Here is a 17,773-nt window from a genome sequence, read left to right on the forward strand (position 1 = left end):
TTGTATCTCATAAACGAAGACAGATGGAGCACATGTCTACAGGAATTTCCTCCATTGATTTTAAATGTCAAAGAAAGCCCCACATTTCCTGTCACACTCTGTATATTGTCAATGCAATGTGTGGAATCTCGAGTATTGAGAATAATATTGGCAATAATAGTGATCGTCTGAATTCACGTAAATAAACTTGGTGAAAACAAAAGTAAAACAAATCCAACAAAAAGCCCATACGTACTTGATGTATTATTCGCAAGTTACATATAAAATCGATCGAATAACATAAAAGTTGGCACGGCGTGATTCCTTGTGGAAAAACAGGGGGGAAAATATAGCGTAGAAATTTTTCTTCTCGGCTTAGTTCCGCAGGAAATCGAGTTTGAAAATTTATCAAGTAGACCGGAACATGGCTAATTTCAGATAAGCTAGAACCAAATAATCGACCGGAGGTCGTTGGACGTGCGAAAATAAATTGAAAATGTGGAATAAAATTTTCCTGTTTGTGGTTTCGTTCTACTTTCAAGGAAACTGGTGTATCTACAAATTTATTTTTCTCTGAAACGAAGCGTCCTGTGAACAAATTTCATTTCACGTTTTCCACTTCCTTTCACACGTAGAATGACCTTCTGTCGATTATTGAGACCTCTGCATGTCGAGTATACTTGACAAATTTTCGAACTCGATTTTCTCCTAAACTAACCGGAGAGTGAAAAATTCTGTGGCACATTTTTGTCGTATTTTTCCACGAGGAGTGTCGTCGCGAGGAGATTTCACATGTTGTTCGGTCCGGCCCTGTATTTACGTTCTCACGTTTCCATTTCGAAGCGTCGCGTGACCTTATCGATAGGAAACATGTTATCGACATAGTAAAACGTTAAAAACATCACAAAATACCTTGTACCGACGTAGGTACATTTTAGTACGTAGGTTTATCGAATCTGTTGTGGATTAAATTTCGTTGGAATTTTTTCTAGTTTCTACAATTACAGTGTCGATTTTCCTAATTAACTCGTTGTGATACACGTGTATGCTATTAAGAATATTAGTATTATTAAGATAGTATTAATATTGATACAATATTAGTATTATCTTGTCCCTTATTTTATTATATTTTATATGTTCTTAATGAAGCATTTTACGAACATTTTGTCACGAGACCTTTTCATCGTATTTCTACGTACAGAGCGCGCTCATAGAGTCTATACAGCAAAATTATAGGACACTCTGCACGCTGAAACAAGTACACGCCGTAGATGTCATTATCATACGCACATTATCAAGAACTATACGTGCTAGTAGTGTAATTTACTTTTGAAACTTTATGATGGCGCATAAGCTGAACTTAATTATTACAAAGTCTTCGTCAAAGATAAAATAGGCAATTCTGTTTCAAAGACCATGTAAACTATATGGTTCGATAATTTGGACGTAATAGTATTTCTGAAAGAGTGCATAGAAAAATATGAGATGTAATTTTGATAACAAGATCGACGACGTCGGTGTATAGAAAAATATATAAAATGTATTCTGCCATGAATTTTCTATTTTTCGCTGTTAATGTGTTTGTAAAAACGTACACTTTTACGCATCAAATCTATTACATTGTAACACTTGCAAATCGTCTTTCAGACTTGTATATAAATCTAATTTAGCCGGCCTATTTTTACACAGCGTTAATTACTTCGCTTACACGTAAATTCTGTAAATTGAGGGTGAACTTGCAATTTTATTATATTGGCTTGTCCCGAATGTTTCTTTCGTTTTATGAGGAAATAATGGATGCACTACATTTCTCGTTTCGTATTGTTTCATTGAATTATGTATGATCCACATTGTTCCAATAGAATATTCGATAAAATAATAATAGAAAAACAAATAATATAAATAAAAATAATATTACATATAATATGATGTAATACAATTATATTATAATATAATTATAAAATAATACAAATAATATAAAGCAGAAAATGTAGTGCATCTAAATATAAAACGAAATAAACTTTTGGGGCAACCAAATACATAAAGTATACGTGTTTACAATAAATTTAATAAATTATACATGTTTACAAAAGTGACGAAAAACATCATCAGTGCAAACAAATAATTACCATTGTCATTTCACTCGAATGTGTTTTATTGTTACGAGTAGTATTATTATGATACCCTATTTAGAATAAATCATTTTTATTCACGAAGTAATACGAACATTTATTATGACAACGCGAAAAAATTGAAGTTTCCAAAAAGAATCAATATTTTTCCATTTAATTTAACACAATCTGTAATGTTCCGACTTGTAACCTTACGTAATGTCTGTTGTGTAAGTAACGTTGGCTGCTAATGATCCAAATGTTTTGACGCAACCAAAAAATCCAAATAAAAACAAAATATTTTTATTATACACACGTGTATGAGTATGCGTGTGTTTTACCTCTCTCGTTTACTATAATTAGGCTCCAGATTCTTACACATTTATAGAAAATTTGAAAGTGCAAAATTACGCAGAATGTGTATAATGTAAAAAGATGTATAGGGTGTCTCATTTTCATCGAGCCAAACATTTCTCAAACTGTGTATTATCCGAAAAAGTGACCCATTAGTGGATAAAACACGTCGTGTTTTAAATGGGACGTCTTGTGATGGCCACCAGATTTGTCCAGACGTTCTCGAGATCTTCAAGTGATCTTTGTTTCTGTGAATGGAACTGTACATTTTTTTATACACCATCGTATGCAGTTTTTAATTCTCTATAAGAAAGTATTAAGGTACTTGTATCGGAAAATGCTTGGTTTAAAAGATGTTTCAACGTTAACTTTGTCAAATTGTGGGTGTACGGTAAGCTTCACAAGATTAAAGTTACAATATCTTTTGAACTGGTCGTTTTTCCACCCATATACCTGGATACTTTTTTGTAGAGAACTAAAAAATACACCGAGTGGTTATAAAAAATGTATAGTTGTATTTAAAAAAAAAACGAAGGTTACCATGAAATGTCGAGGGTGCGTCCACCTACATAAGATTCGTGGCTATCACAAAATAGCCTACCGGAAACAAAGTATGTTTTATTTGAGACACTTTTTCGAATAATGTGTAGCTTGAGAGATGTTTGCATGAATCGATAAGGATAAGGCAATTTGCATTAAAATATTCGAAGTACAGTTCTTTCTATAATACTTGGTAGCTAAATCAATTTTCTACCTAGATTCTACTTTCTCGATTATGTTCTCAAATATGTGAATTTGTATAAAATACTCTAATTGTAATTGCTAATTTCTTTTTCTTGTCGCCAAATATATTTACGCGTTACAGGTAGTTATTTTATAAATATTCGTATGACTGATGTTATTTATTGTTTATAGGATACGAGAACGCGGATTGGTTCATCCCTTCACCGGCCCTAAAATCAATAGACGTTGACTTAAAATTGTCACCGGAGCAAATCCGGGAGACTCTCAATTATTTCAGTAAGTAATTGTTTCTATCAATTCTTTCATTACCGTCTTTTCTGCTTCTCTACGCTAAACGTTAGGCAAATCGCTTTATATTGGTAAGTGTTACATCGTTTCTTATACAGGGTGGTCCACCTAACTTTATCACCTGGAATATATCGCTCGATTTTGATAATATTAAGAAAAAAAATGTTTCAGGTACAAGTTGAATGCTTTCGAGGGGGACGTAATTTGGTATGATTAGCTTTGTCCTAGATGAACGCGTAGAGGACGTATGAAGGTCACCGATGTCCCTTTCTTTTTTTTTTTTTTTTCATGGAATCATGAATTTTTCAATACACAAATTCAGCACTTTTTAAACTTCTCCCATTCGCAACTCCATTTTGCCAGGAAATATTTCACGTCACCCCAGTTATATAGGGTGTCCCACTTAACTCTGTCATCCTTAATTACTCTCTTATGTGCGATGATACAGAAAAATGTCTCAGGCAAAACTTGTTTGGTATCGAGTGCTTTTATTTATTTAACCTTACGACGATCTTGAAGCGTCTTGTAAAGGCGACGTTAAAGTTTGTAAACGCGTACCTCTGTCTTTTATTACGTGTGCTCTTAGCCGACATTCAGATGTTTTCAAAACATCAAAAACTCGTGTGTTTCGTGCAATCCAACACAATCGGGATGCGGACTCTAACATGTTCACGCCAGCGCTGCTATTTGTGTTTCTTATCGTGGGGCGGGGCTCGTATTCATTTTTATAATAAGTTAATAATATTGAATTGTTATATTTTTACATAAATCCTACTTTTTTCAATTAATATACGTTAAATTTCCATTGTTTAAATTTTCAACCAAATGGCAATTTTTTTCTAGTTACTAAACGAACCACATTTTTACTGGTGTGCACCGTCTGATGAAACATTCAAGTGTGAGCCACCGGTGGTACACGCTGGCATAAACGTGCTAAAATTCAATGCGCCACACGCATTAACGTTACCTAGTGTACACTACGATCACGCATAAAGATTTTCATAATACTGTCACTGATGTGGCATCATCGAAACACAAGATTGCAGTTTTGTAATATATCCAAAACAGTCAATTCATTTCGAGCAGACACATTCAGCTAATTTCCTAGTATCGAATTTCTTGTATGTCGAAATTAAAAGTTTATATCTCGATACAAATGCGGAGGACACAAGTTTGCATCTTTTTCAACACGTCTGAATATCAGCTACGAGAGTACCTAATGAAAAATGAAGGCACCTATTTAAAATTTTTTATGCCACCTTAGCTATACGTCTCAAGTTCATCATAAGATCAGATAGACAAAAGCACAGTACCATGCAACTTTCGTCCAAAACATTCTCTTGTATTGTCGCAAATAAACGAGTAATTAAGTGTAACAGGGCGAGGTAAGACAACTTATACACATAAAAAGTATATAACTTAAATATACAGAATGGACGATATATAACTGACTGATTCTTACTGTCGATAACTTCTAAACGAACTAAAAGACAACAGTTTTTTTTAATACGAGTCATTTATTAATATCTGAAAATCATGTATAACATCACGATATAAGAAAGATGTTTGCCTTCGGACGCTGTACAAAGTCAGCCCTGTCAGTAGTATTTTTCGTTACATCTTCGCACGTTTCGAAAGTTATGTTCACTGTCGTTTCTCGAATAGCATCTTTTAGCTGCTCGATTGGCTTTCGTTTATCGACATGCGTTTTACTTTTGAGATAACCTCGTAACAAGAAACCCGCTGTAATAGAATCAGGCGATCTTTGATGACCGGAAGATACCGGCAGAGTAATTTGCGTGTGATCATCATTATCGATGAATTATTTCGATAAAGTGTTTTGACAATTTTTTCCCGCTCTCGAACTGTGTAACGCTCGATGATTATTTTTTCATACGTCCATGATACGATTGTTATAGCGGAACAGGAGATGATGCATCGTTTCGGAATGACGGGACTTTGAAATTGGTCAGTTATATATTGTCCACCCTGTACAAATAGAACATTAATCGACAATAAATTAGAGAAATTTAATTTGAAACAATTCTTTGTTACATTTATAATTGTGTCATTTATTATCAGCTATTAGAGCAGAATTAAATTTGCATATCGGTGAAACAGATGTGCTTGTTTATTTTTGCATAAAGAATTAAATTCTGGTTGAATATCTGATACAACAGAGTACGTTCAATGTTTTTCAGAGTTAATCTATATTTTCATTTTGCAATCGTCAACGATGATGTTGTCCTTCTGCAGTAGATACCTAGCATAAAATAATCATGAGTGTGTGTTTAAGGACATTTTATAAATTATTGGAAGTTCTGTGTTTATTCCAAGCAAAAATACATTCAAACTATTTTTTTAAAGAATACTGTTGTATACTTATGTCGATTAATCACTTGATCTTCTGTGACAGATGATTGACATTTTTTAGTTCACCGATGTGCGACAGTTATGAAAGTTTCACGACCTCGTAACTCTGTTACACGATCCTATATAGGATTACGACTCATAGTTTAAGAAGCCCTGCAGCAATCGATCCATCTTGTCGTTCCCGATAAAAAAGTAAATTAGTCAAACCTGCAATACCATATCATATTTCGAATGTTATTCTTGGAAAATAAATCACAACAAAGAAAGCTTCCTACGGTTATTCGTATATTTACGTTTATTTTAAGGTTACTTTATACTCATAACGCTATAAACAAGTTTCTCTCTCGAACTAACCTTAAAAAAGACAGAAATTATATCTAATATGGAACATGTACTCAAAGATATGATATTGACACAAGGTACTACATTTTCATGGTAAACAAACAAAGAATAGTTTTATTCTCGCCCTACTTTATTCTTTTTTGGTAATAAAATCACATTTTAAAAGAACCACATTAAGAAATAGATCCTTACAGTAGTCGTAAATGCAAGTATCAAACTGGACTGCAGCACAGCAGCTTCTTGTCCACTTGAAAGTAGTTTGCTGCTTTCAGATACCCCATTTTTTTTTCTCCACTGATTTTTATGGCTCGAGCCACCTTCTTCTCATGACTTTCTTTCTTGTTGATTTTTCCTAATGCTGCAACAGAGCATCCTGATGTTCCTCTAAATAAAATAACTTAGAAAGAAAGCGATGCAAATATGGAATATTGCGTAATTGCACCGCTACTGGGTGGCCATATTTGGAATTACACGAAGTTGGAAACACGATGTTCAGCTTATACTTACTTCAGTTCGTATGTGAGCAGCAACGAGAAGCACAAATAAGTATAGTAAAATAATAAGAAATACGAAAAGGAAAAAAAGAAGAAACACGTCAAATTTACACAGCATTGAAAGTTTTCGAACACCGACAAGGTAAAACGATCATGCTACGACGTTATACGTTCGCTCGACCGATGAACCACAAAGTGTACGATAACAAAGCGATTGAGTGAGATCATCTGTAGGCGTTCGAGAGATATTCGTTTGGGAGATTTTTAAAAATACCATTATAGTTCCATATTAGGTATAATATTGCGTAGTATTTAGTACATTTATAGTATTTTATCTTATACGATATATATTGTTATATGGAAAAAATATCAATTTTAAAAATAGCAGACAATTAAAATTTAATTTGTGAAGATTTGGCAAGGAGAGACTATCTTTGTCTGTCATACGTTAAGTATGACAAATTAAAGTAAAAATATCTACTGAACTAATAAATAATACAATGCTAAATAAATATAATATAATAGTATAATATATATTAAATAATAGTAAATAAATAATAATAGTACCTAACAAATAAGATAGTTTTTCGACATAAATACTACTTTTACTTATAAATAGTACTTTTTGATGTTCAGCTGGATCGACCAGCGTTTTAAGAACACACGTGATCCCATAGAAAAAAGCATCGGTGACCTTCGTATGTCCTTTACGCATTCATCTACCAAAAGTTTAGTCGCTGCAAGTTATGTTCCCTTCGAAATCATTCTACATGTACGTGAAATAATTTTTAATTATCATGAAAAACAAGCGACATGTTACAGACGATGAAGTTACAGCTGGACCACTCTGTTTATGGGACTTACCGATGTCGCACGATGATGGCGATTTTTTTTTTAAGAAATTGATCGTCCTACGGACAATGTACGAAGAAAATGAGATACGTAGCATCTTTTAAAGCAGCACTTTTCAAGAGCTACGTAACAATGGGTTTTTAACTGAAAAAGACCTGAGAAAGTAAAATTGTGCGCGCTATTTTTCTCGGAATTCTCTTGCAGCGCTAAGAAGAACTTACGACGAGGGAACTGTGCGTCAACTATTAATCCTCAAATATTTCGCCCTCGAATTTCGCACAGGAAATTGCAGATTGTTTATCGTCTTCGTAAATCATGTTTAGAACTTATTGTTAGTTAGCGTATTTTTTTTTCATCGATAAGCTAACAATTTCATCGATAAAATTCTATCTTTATCGTTCGCTCGTTATCGTTAATTTGCTCGATAATGCTCCTTGGACGTCGTCATTAGCGATTGATTTCTCCCCTTGAGCATCTTATTTTCGCTAGTTTTGCTTTCGTACGTACGGCCGAATTATTTAAAGAATTCGCTGTTTCACGTGTTTATCGGGAAATGTGCGATGTTCGAACCCCCTCTCAGCTTATCTCTCAGCTTTACGAATTTTGTAGCTTGCTTCATTTCTATATTTAATCTTTGCTTCGCTATATTTCAAAATTAAAGATTATTTTAATTCCTTTCATTTACTAAGACGTATAACACATTTGAGCGAAAAGAGTCGATGTAGGTACATATTTAATAATTCATATACAAAGGTAAATAGTTATTTATATCATAAGATTATGAGCGATTTAAAGCGCAATGAATAATTCATTATCACAGATGTACACAAAGAATTATGGTCTTGTGTTTTCTAGCATTATACGTGCAGTTTTATCAATAAGTTCGTATCTCAATCTTATTCATAAATCGTTATCTAAATACTTTTATCAAATTAACTTTTTACAAGTTTTATACGTTCTTTGCGATCACTCAAATATCTCTATTTAGATATATGAGAGTAGTATATTACTCAGATATATTACACAGCTTATTAGGTGTTTCTAAGAATTAGAACGAGCTATAGCGTTGAAACGTAGAAGATAGAACAAATTTTTATTAGGAAAAATTACACGTGTTTGTGGAAGCGAGGCGTATCAAAGATTTCAAGGTCATCTCTATTTTTTTTCTCTCAATGGAACATATTTTTTTTATACATCATTCGATGTGTTGTTTCATTCTCTGCAAAAAAGTATCGAGGTACTTGGGTCGAGAAATGGACTTATTTTTGATATATCAAATTTGGTGGAATTAGAATTGAGATATCTTTCAAATTTGTATCGTTCATCGATCCAAGTACGTTAATACTTTCTGGATATTAAGAATGCATCGAATGGTTTATAAAAAATTACAGAGACTCGTTTGAAAAAAGTGTGCAACACGCTTTGCGACTGCAACCGGTGTATATGCGAGAAAAACTAGCACGGTAGTATGATAGAGCGTGTTAAACAGTGCAAACTTTTTCTCTACGACTTTTCTCTATCTTCACTTGCGACGGAGTTATAGCCTGTTCCAGTTATTATTATGAAAATACTCTATATACTAATATTTTGTTTTGCAATTTGATTCGCGTGATACATTAATTTTGCTAAAAGGATATTCACAACGAAAATACTTTGAATAGGTACTTCTAAATACATTTGTTCTTTATTTAAAATATCGTTTTACGTCTCCGTGATAACAAGTCACATGCAATTAGGCGCTCTTTTGTCGGATATCCAATCGTAAGAGCCGCCCGGAAGAGTGCTCGACCAATCAGAGCGCTCGACCCGGCAGTGCTGCTGGAAATTCTATATGATGTACTTTAGTCGCCGCTCGTCCTCCACGTTGGAAGGACGTTGTGCGCGTCTATTTTCCGTCGATATTGTATGTAAAAGAACTCATCTAATCTTTTGGCAAGCTGACGTATTCCTATCAGTTAGTGTTTATCAAAGAAAAGTGGTCTAGTGCAGTGAACTAAATCTTAAGATGTGGCAATTATAAGTGAAGTGGTGCTATGGTGAACTTTTATTTCACATATTTTTCATCATCTACACGCATAGCTTTTTCCTAACTCTCTACGATGTACATACGCATAACGTTTTATATAATCTTGGATGAAAATTTCATTCACACGATGAATGATTCGTAGCTATTACTCGTGAATTAATGCCACAGTGAAAATTCGACAGTTCGCTCATTTATAATTTTCGCAATATAATCGGAATTAAAATTTGATCTAATATTTTATTATGTGTTTCATGTATTGTTTCGTATGCGAAGCCTGACACTAATCTGAATGCAGTGCAGCTTACTGCAGTATTTACATATCATATATTCATTTACTGCTTTTAAGAAAGTGATTGCTAATATTGAACACCGGAACAATAAACGTTACGTTTCCGTAATAAACATGCTTTGTCATAAAATTCTTACTTAGAATTTCTAATTTAATACTTTGTGTGAGAGATAAGTAAAACTGTAGAATATTTCTTTAATTTAAATTGGTTAATTTAAAGTTAGTCAATGTTTAATAGATTGGAATGTTTGGAAATCTACTGCCCTTTCGATTAGGTTAGGTTAAAATGATTCTTAGAAAATAATTTCTTTGCTTAATTGTGGAGATAGATTAAATTGCACCTTATTTATAGCAAATTAATTGATGTTTTGTAAAACAGTAAAGATATTCATTCTAAAAGTTAATTTTATAATTATTAAAAGATACTTGAGAATGTAGATATGCCTTTCAAAGCATGCGTACTCGGATGAAGTGAGGTTAGGTTTAAAGAATAACATATTTTCTTCAAGTTTCACGACAAAAATTAAAATGATTCGCATGGGATACATTTATATTTACGAATATCATTAGTTATAATGGGATTGGGTTAAATTAAATTGGAACTCGCATCGATTAGATTTTAAATATGTACTGCTTTTCAGGTTATATACTAACTTCACGATACTCTATCGTGTTTTGTACTGTTAAAATAATGCTTTATATCTTTCGTTATTTAACATTATCCAAATGTGATATAACTTTTGCATATCGTTATTACATAACTGTATAATATCGTTTTATCTTTATAAACATGTCGTTGATAACGTGATAGATTTCAAAGATCCTTGCTGTTAATAGCAATTGAAAATTATTTGTTGTATAAAACTTGACAGAAATATATGAATTTATTCTGGATTCATTGTTTAATGTCGAATATGTACACAATTGTTATATGTATATTGGTATGCAATTGATAGATATGTGCATATTGTGGTTGTTATTGTACAAACAATTTGAGAACAGTGACTAACCCACGTTAATGAGATTAACGGGAATCATTTCATTTTGCAAGTAAATGTGATAAAAGTTAAATACAATTTTTCGATTCCTTATTATCGTAAAAATAAAACTACGGGCTATTCGTCGAACAAATTAATCGTCAAAAGAATATAACAATAGTAATTTTATCTGTACTTTAGGCCCATCACAGCCTATTACAAGGAGGTTGTTGCCTTCTTATCCCTAATTTCTTACACTATATTATATTCTTAGAATGAGCTCTTAGTTACTGCATTATATTGATATTTTATTGTGTTTTATTGCTTAACTCTTTCTGAATCAATGGAATAATTTCTTAATAAAATTAACGATCGTATAATTTGTGTGAATGGTTGGCGAACATGGAGGTCGTTTTCGTGATTTCAGAGCTTAAATAGAAATATAACGTATCCAAACCTGCATTAATCAACGGCTATTCTTGCGCTCCGATTATTTTCCGCGTTTAAGTACTTTTTTTTGTAAGGAACACTTTAATGGTCATTGTAATAAGAAGTCATTACGTTCTATCGTGAGAATAAAATTCTTGCTTTCACGTCAATTATATTTGATGAACACGTGTTTAATAACATTTAAATAAAAGGTGTTTCCATTCATTTAGATTCAGCATATCTAAAACATTAGCTATATAGGAAAAACGTGGGATGATAAACCTTTTTTTTCTGTATTGCAAAAACTGACCCAAAAAGTCATCTATTTCGTGCCCCCGAATTTTAGAACTGTATTTCGTGTCGATAATCCCTTATGGTGAAACATCTACCACAATAAATTTTCAAATGGAGCTGACAATTAGTTTCTGAGACATGAGAGGTTAAAGATCTGAAAATCCATTAACGTGTCAACTCATACGTTTCGACGTACGAACTTTTACGTCAGTCTGATAGTTTAAAGGATCGTTCCCAGAGATTTTGTCGACTGTTAGCAACGAATTTGAACTTAGATTTGGAAGATTCATAATGGCCGATTCAATATGGCGTACGATATATTTAAAGAACACCTGCTACAACGACATTTATCTTTCTTGATTTTGATCCGTGAAAATGGTGATGCATTATGTATGTGAGGATTGCATATGTATATGAATCCGATAATATTGACCATATTCAAGGAACTATGCAATTTTTATCATGTGACTTGCAACAGCCAACAGTCGGACGACCACTTTCGCGCGTGTAGTAATACTCTGCGATTAATTCTCGTTTGGTTTTAATCTTATCGACAAGTATGAAAATGCGGTGATGCTTCTCGCTATAATAAAATAATTATTATCGAAACCACAAATAATTATTGTAATTAAAATAATTATTATTAAAACTATAAATATTACTTTAGTTTCGAAAATTCACTTTATAACTTTTTACGTTGCGAATATTAGACCAAAGTATTATAAAAATTAGAAGTCGGAGCGTATGAGCTTTAAAAATCTTTATTTATATTTAAAATATTAAATATTTTAAAATCTGACATGAATGCAGTATGAATTTTTTCAGTGATTTAAGACAATTGTATCTCACTTAAGAATCGATGAAAAAATTAGCGGTGCAGCTGTTAGATTTATTGCTAAATGAAAATTTCTAAAAATTTTTCTTGGGGGGTAGACAATGGAAAATTCTCAAATAGTTGGACAGACGTGGATAAACGTTCATTTCTTGCAATAATTGACATTTGGGCATGCTAAATTCACTAAGCTGGGATACTGTCTTTTGACTGTTCAACCGCGAATTATTATTCAACAATAATAACTTCTGCCAATATTTTTCTTGAGTCTTCCTTGTACTTTTTGGCTGGTTTGTTAATTCTTTAATGAAGAGACTGTCGTGATCTGCATTTCGGTTTTCGTGTTTTGCCGCATGAGAACCAATCACGTGTTTGATGAATTCTTCTCAAGACCACCCCAACGTGCGTTTGTTATAATTTGAAAGAGAGACATTGAAAATTCGTCTGGCGACGATATCTTTTTTATTTTGTAGCACCAGTTATGCATGTAGAATTAACGATATAAAATTCGATGTTTATTGTTAGCCTCTGACCTTGCGTCTAAGGACTTTTTTTTTACTCTTGTATGTACACTTGGCAGAAATTAAAAAAACGTAACCATTGCTTGGAAATTCCTGTATATCTTTTATCTTCCTAGATACATTGATAATGATTGGAATTAAAAATACGATAAAGGGAGAGCAGTCCATACATGAAATTATAATATCGTTGTTTGTCGATTATACTCTCGTAACATCTGCAGTTAATATTGATATCGAAAGAACAAGATAAAACCTAGCGACAAAAGTTAAGAAACATGCCTTGTTTGAATTATATAACCATTTCTAACAAAACCTAAATAAAAAGTAATGTAGAAAGGCATTGGGCAACCCTTGGGTTTGATGATTGCATGCCATCTGTGTGGCATTAATTCAATTAATCGAACGTAAACCCCAGTCGGTATATTACATCATGATTTTGTAGCTTTTTGTGTTAACTACCTTTTATTTCTAATTAAGTATAATTTAATTTCCCAATTGACGTCTAACGTGCAATCCCACAAATGTTCAATTAGGTTCCAGTCAGGAGATTACCTATCCACTTAATTATATCAACATTCTGTTGCAAAAGAAATGCTTTCATTAATTCAACGTTTCAGGTCATTGTCGCGTTGCCATTTTTTCCTTTGCAAATGGCGATATACGCGTTTATAAGATATCGCGATTCACGAATTTGTTGTTGTTTCTCTCATGTGTATTAGCAGACCAGGGCTACCAACCCGACAACCAACCTCGTTACATTACCACCAGCAAGTTTCACTCCTGGTTTTAGATATATAACGTTAAAACTTATTGTATGTTCGTGTACGGTCTGCTATCCCTTTATGGGTATGTTTAGTTCCATTCAATATATTTCAGAAGATAAAAACAAATATACAGTAATTTCCAGGGGATTATTGTATTTCCTAATTTTTAAAATAAGTGTATGTGTAATGTCTTCCTTTCATTCCTTGTATTTATACCATGTATACCCCATTTATATTTTCGTTAAGTCGTTCTTCTTTTATTACATATTATATGAATTATGTGAATATTGCACATTGTCCACTTTCAGTATCCTAATTGATTTATTACCCTAACAGCAACTATCTAAACACTCTTTGTATGCAACGTTCGCAACATCGACGATATTCTTCGAATAAAATGTCACAGATCCACGCTAACCATATTCGTCAAAGACGCCATGTCATATATATAAAATAAATGTTACGTTGATCTTTAATTCCATAGCAAAACATCGTTTATCAAGCTCTCTGGTAAAAGCTTCTCCCGAGGCTATGACAAGTTTTCTGAAATACACATTTATTTGTTTAATCTATCCGATGGCCTGACTATGACACGATCGCCGTAATACAGCACAAATTCTTTGTTCGCGTTCGCCTGCTATGTGCTATATTGCGTGCAATTTCAAGTGCTTGTTGTTTCAAAGATAGCAGTAACATATTACTGAATCGGATTAAATTCTTTGTATATCAGAGATACAATTTTTGTTATTTCGTCGAAATCTTTCGCAAAGTATTGTTATTAGCGACGAATTTCTTTAATGCTACATGGGAACGGGTGCTTATGGAAGAATGATATATAACATATGAGGTGCCCGATATCATTCGTTTAATACTCTTCCAATTTTTCCGTACATTTTCAATATCGTTGGCATATTTACAGAATAAAAAGGTTTATGAATTTATTATTCACGTTAATTAATATTGTTTAGTCTTATAGGTTTTACCGTTGGTTTTTAGTTTCGCTTTTTAACTAATATTATATATTTACGTTAAATTACGTTCTGATTAAATTTCAGAATTATACTATATTTTTTATCGTTTATTTCTTCTTCTTCAATTTCATGATTACTCTTGCTCGTTACACAGATATAGTAAGTTTCACTTAAGTTTGATCATAATATTATGATTTTGATGTCTAGAGATAATATTAACACTAACCTTACCAGGCCCGTTCAAATGACCGGTTTCAACATTTCATTTAAAATTGTACATTCATTGTTATGTCTTTCGTTCATCTAACTTTATATAAATTTTTACATTAACAAAAATTGAGAAATGGATTAATCAAATAACATATTACTATTGCCCTCTTTTATTACACCGTCCCATACAATACGGATAATTTATGAGAGACACAAAATACTTTTCATTAAGAAGCAAAAGATAAGCTACGTAAACATTTAAACGATCGTTGACGATAGCTTGTCAGTGTTATCGATTAGAAGTTGAATGGTCTTTTAATTTTTGTTATGTCTTGTGCGAAACAAAAATGTCCACCTCATCCCACCTCTTCCTTAGTAAGGGAGGGTCTTGCTATATTTTTTTTATAGTAAATATAATTATATATATAATATTTATAATTATATTACATTATATATATTTATTTATAATTATATATATATATTTATCTATAATTATAAATATATCTTTTTCTATAGTTCTATACAGTGTAATTATTCTATATAATTACTAAGATATGTATACTGATAGTTTTACGTTAAATTCACGTGATGAACGAGATTCATAACGGCAAATAATTTAACTTTGCCCTGAGAGGTTTTTTTCATACAATCGTAGATAAGTCAGATACCTGGGTGATCTCATTCAGTTGAGACAGCCTGCGTAAATCTGAGTGAAGCAAGCAACCAGTTAGTCCGTGGCTGAATTCGCGACTTATCAGGGAAAAGGAATTTCTCAAGTCTTGTAGCCGATTTTCTCAGAGGATTGTGCAACAATCAATTAGACGATGAATTAAGCTTTCCTTGTTAAAGAAAAACCATGTAATTCTTTAGACACGTCCCCTCTTGAATAGTTCAACGCTTTCTCATAGAAATAATTCGTCAGCTAAATGGAATAGGAAAAGAAAATGCGATACGTATAATGGTTTATTGTTTTCGGAACTATGGTGCGGCTCTTTCACACCAATTTATTGCCAGCGATTTAATTAATGCATATAATTTAATCAGCGTGCACGGAAATTTTGTGCTATAACAGTCGATGTTCGCTCGTTCTTAGGATCGTAGAAAAGTATAAGAGACGTATTAAAATTAATTGTAAAATTTGCTATCGATGATCATCGTAAAAAACTGTGATATTATATTTTTTGATTAATTTTTACTCGTTATTAGCTGCCAAGCAATGATCATCAATCATGCAATGTTTTATTTTTGATTTCAACCTCTTATCTCGTTGATGAAATTCCAGAAAATATGCGGACGTCTGTAATTTATTGTAGCTACAGCGGGTTTAAAAAATGATGGATAGAAATTTGGGTGCAGGAGGAAAATTATTCAAACTTATATTGTTAATACGCACATTACTGACACGTAATTTAGTTTAATATTAACACATTTTAGTTTAATACCGTCTAATTTTATCTGATACTGTAAATTTGTATCATAAATATGTACATTGAAAATATATTATCATAATTCGACCGAGGATATTTATGCAAATTTTTATTTGTGAATACAATGGAAATAAAATGGATACAATTAATACACTGCAATTAATTCATGTAATGAATACAATTGTAATGAATACATACAATACAATACAATTAATTCATATAATGAACACAATACAATTATGGAAATAAAATTGAAGGTTCGTCTCACATTTGTGCACCAAAGTAGAGAAAAATGTTTATATTCGATATTAACGATAAAAAGAAGTTGCTTTTCAGACCTCTAAGTTTCCCATAGATCTATAAAAATTCACAGACTAATTACAATAATATAATCTCAGTATATTTAAACACGTTTGATATTTTGTATGAAACGTGTCTATGTTTGCGAATTTCATGGCGAACGCTTTGAACATCCGCTCTGCTTTTAGTTCTCTATCGATAAGGCAGTTCCCTAGCCAACTATATTAGTCAAATTGAAATTGATTAATAAATGCTAAGTATAAAGTATAAATTCTATCGTTGTTTCATGGTTACATTTTCTTATTAACATTAGCATTAATTTCATGATGGACAATTATAATTTCTGATCGTAGAGATATACATAATTGGTCCATAACAATGTGGTCAGTTTATCGGCATTTATGTAGCTGATATCAGTTAGTCAATCGCACGTATTGAAAGTTCCGAGTATTTATATTCTTATCGATACGATCTAAATGATTTTTGTAAACAGCACCGTGATATGCTTTCAATTGTACATCAATATCTTTTGATGAGATATACGTGCACGCTTTATTTATTTTGATAAAACAATGAAATAGGTAGTACAAGGTATTTTAGTTCCAAGTAGTTTTGCACAGGTACGAAATAATAGTATTAGTTGTTAGGTCACGCAACATGACATGGTCGATAAGAACGATATATTTGCAAAACTATAGTCTTGTTTTCTATACACACGTGAGGTGGAAATCGTAATACAACCGAGCAAGGGGCGATTCTACGTGAAAAAAAAGAGAACATTTGATATAACATTTTTCCATCCGAGGCTTCGTTTTGGAGAAAACCGAGTTTGAAAATTTAACAAGTATTTTTAAATTTAAATAATTCCAGACTGAACAAGAGTAAACAATCGACAGGAGCTTAAACTTCATGTGAAAATAAGCAAAAAGTACAGAATAGATTTTTTTCATAATGCGCTTCGTTTTTTTTTCTTTTTATCTTTTGAGAAAAATACATTTGAAGATGTTTCATGCGTCTGTATCAAACCAGTTCGTAATTAAACATTATTTCCATCAAACTTTAGTTCCTTGAAAATGATGCCTTAAACGGGAAAATATTATTCAACATTTTTTGTTTATTTTCACGTGTATAATAACCTTGTGCTGACTGTTTACTCACACCTAGTCTTAACCAAGTTAAAGTATACTTGGCAACTT

At 32.3% G+C, this 17,773-nt stretch overlaps 1 protein-coding gene and 1 long non-coding RNA gene across 8 annotated transcripts in view; one reads left to right on the forward strand and one right to left on the reverse strand.

The window, feature by feature from the left end:
- Positions 1-17,773, forward strand: part of LOC100647086 (trafficking kinesin-binding protein milt) — an 84,959-nt gene that overhangs the window by 22,186 nt on the left and 45,000 nt on the right. For 3 of the 5 annotated variants that reach the window (XM_012318186.3, XM_012318188.3, XM_012318189.3), the window contains exon 1: positions 9,382-9,573. The gene's annotated coding sequence lies outside the window, so the exon portion shown is untranslated. Of the gene's footprint in view, positions 1-3,359; positions 3,465-9,381; positions 9,639-17,773 lie in introns of those variants that run through there. The other 2 variants (XM_012318190.3, XM_012318187.3) reach the window with 2 other exon arrangements.
- LOC110120018 lies at positions 5,528-6,865 on the reverse strand. 3 transcript variants are annotated; one of them, XR_002308560.2, is made up of 3 exons: positions 6,699-6,865; positions 6,384-6,549; positions 5,528-6,056 (listed from the first exon to the last, which is right to left on the reverse strand). It is a non-coding gene; the product is annotated as an uncharacterized LOC110120018 (long non-coding RNA). The 3 variants fall into 3 exon arrangements; XR_002308561.2 differs by having other exon boundaries at positions 6,384-6,575; XR_002308559.2 differs by lacking the exon at positions 6,699-6,865 and having other exon boundaries at positions 6,384-6,685.

Source organism: Bombus terrestris, chromosome 17 (assembly GCF_910591885.1).
Source record: "Bombus terrestris chromosome 17, iyBomTerr1.2, whole genome shotgun sequence".
NCBI classification, from domain to species: Eukaryota; Metazoa; Arthropoda; class Insecta; order Hymenoptera; family Apidae; genus Bombus; species Bombus terrestris.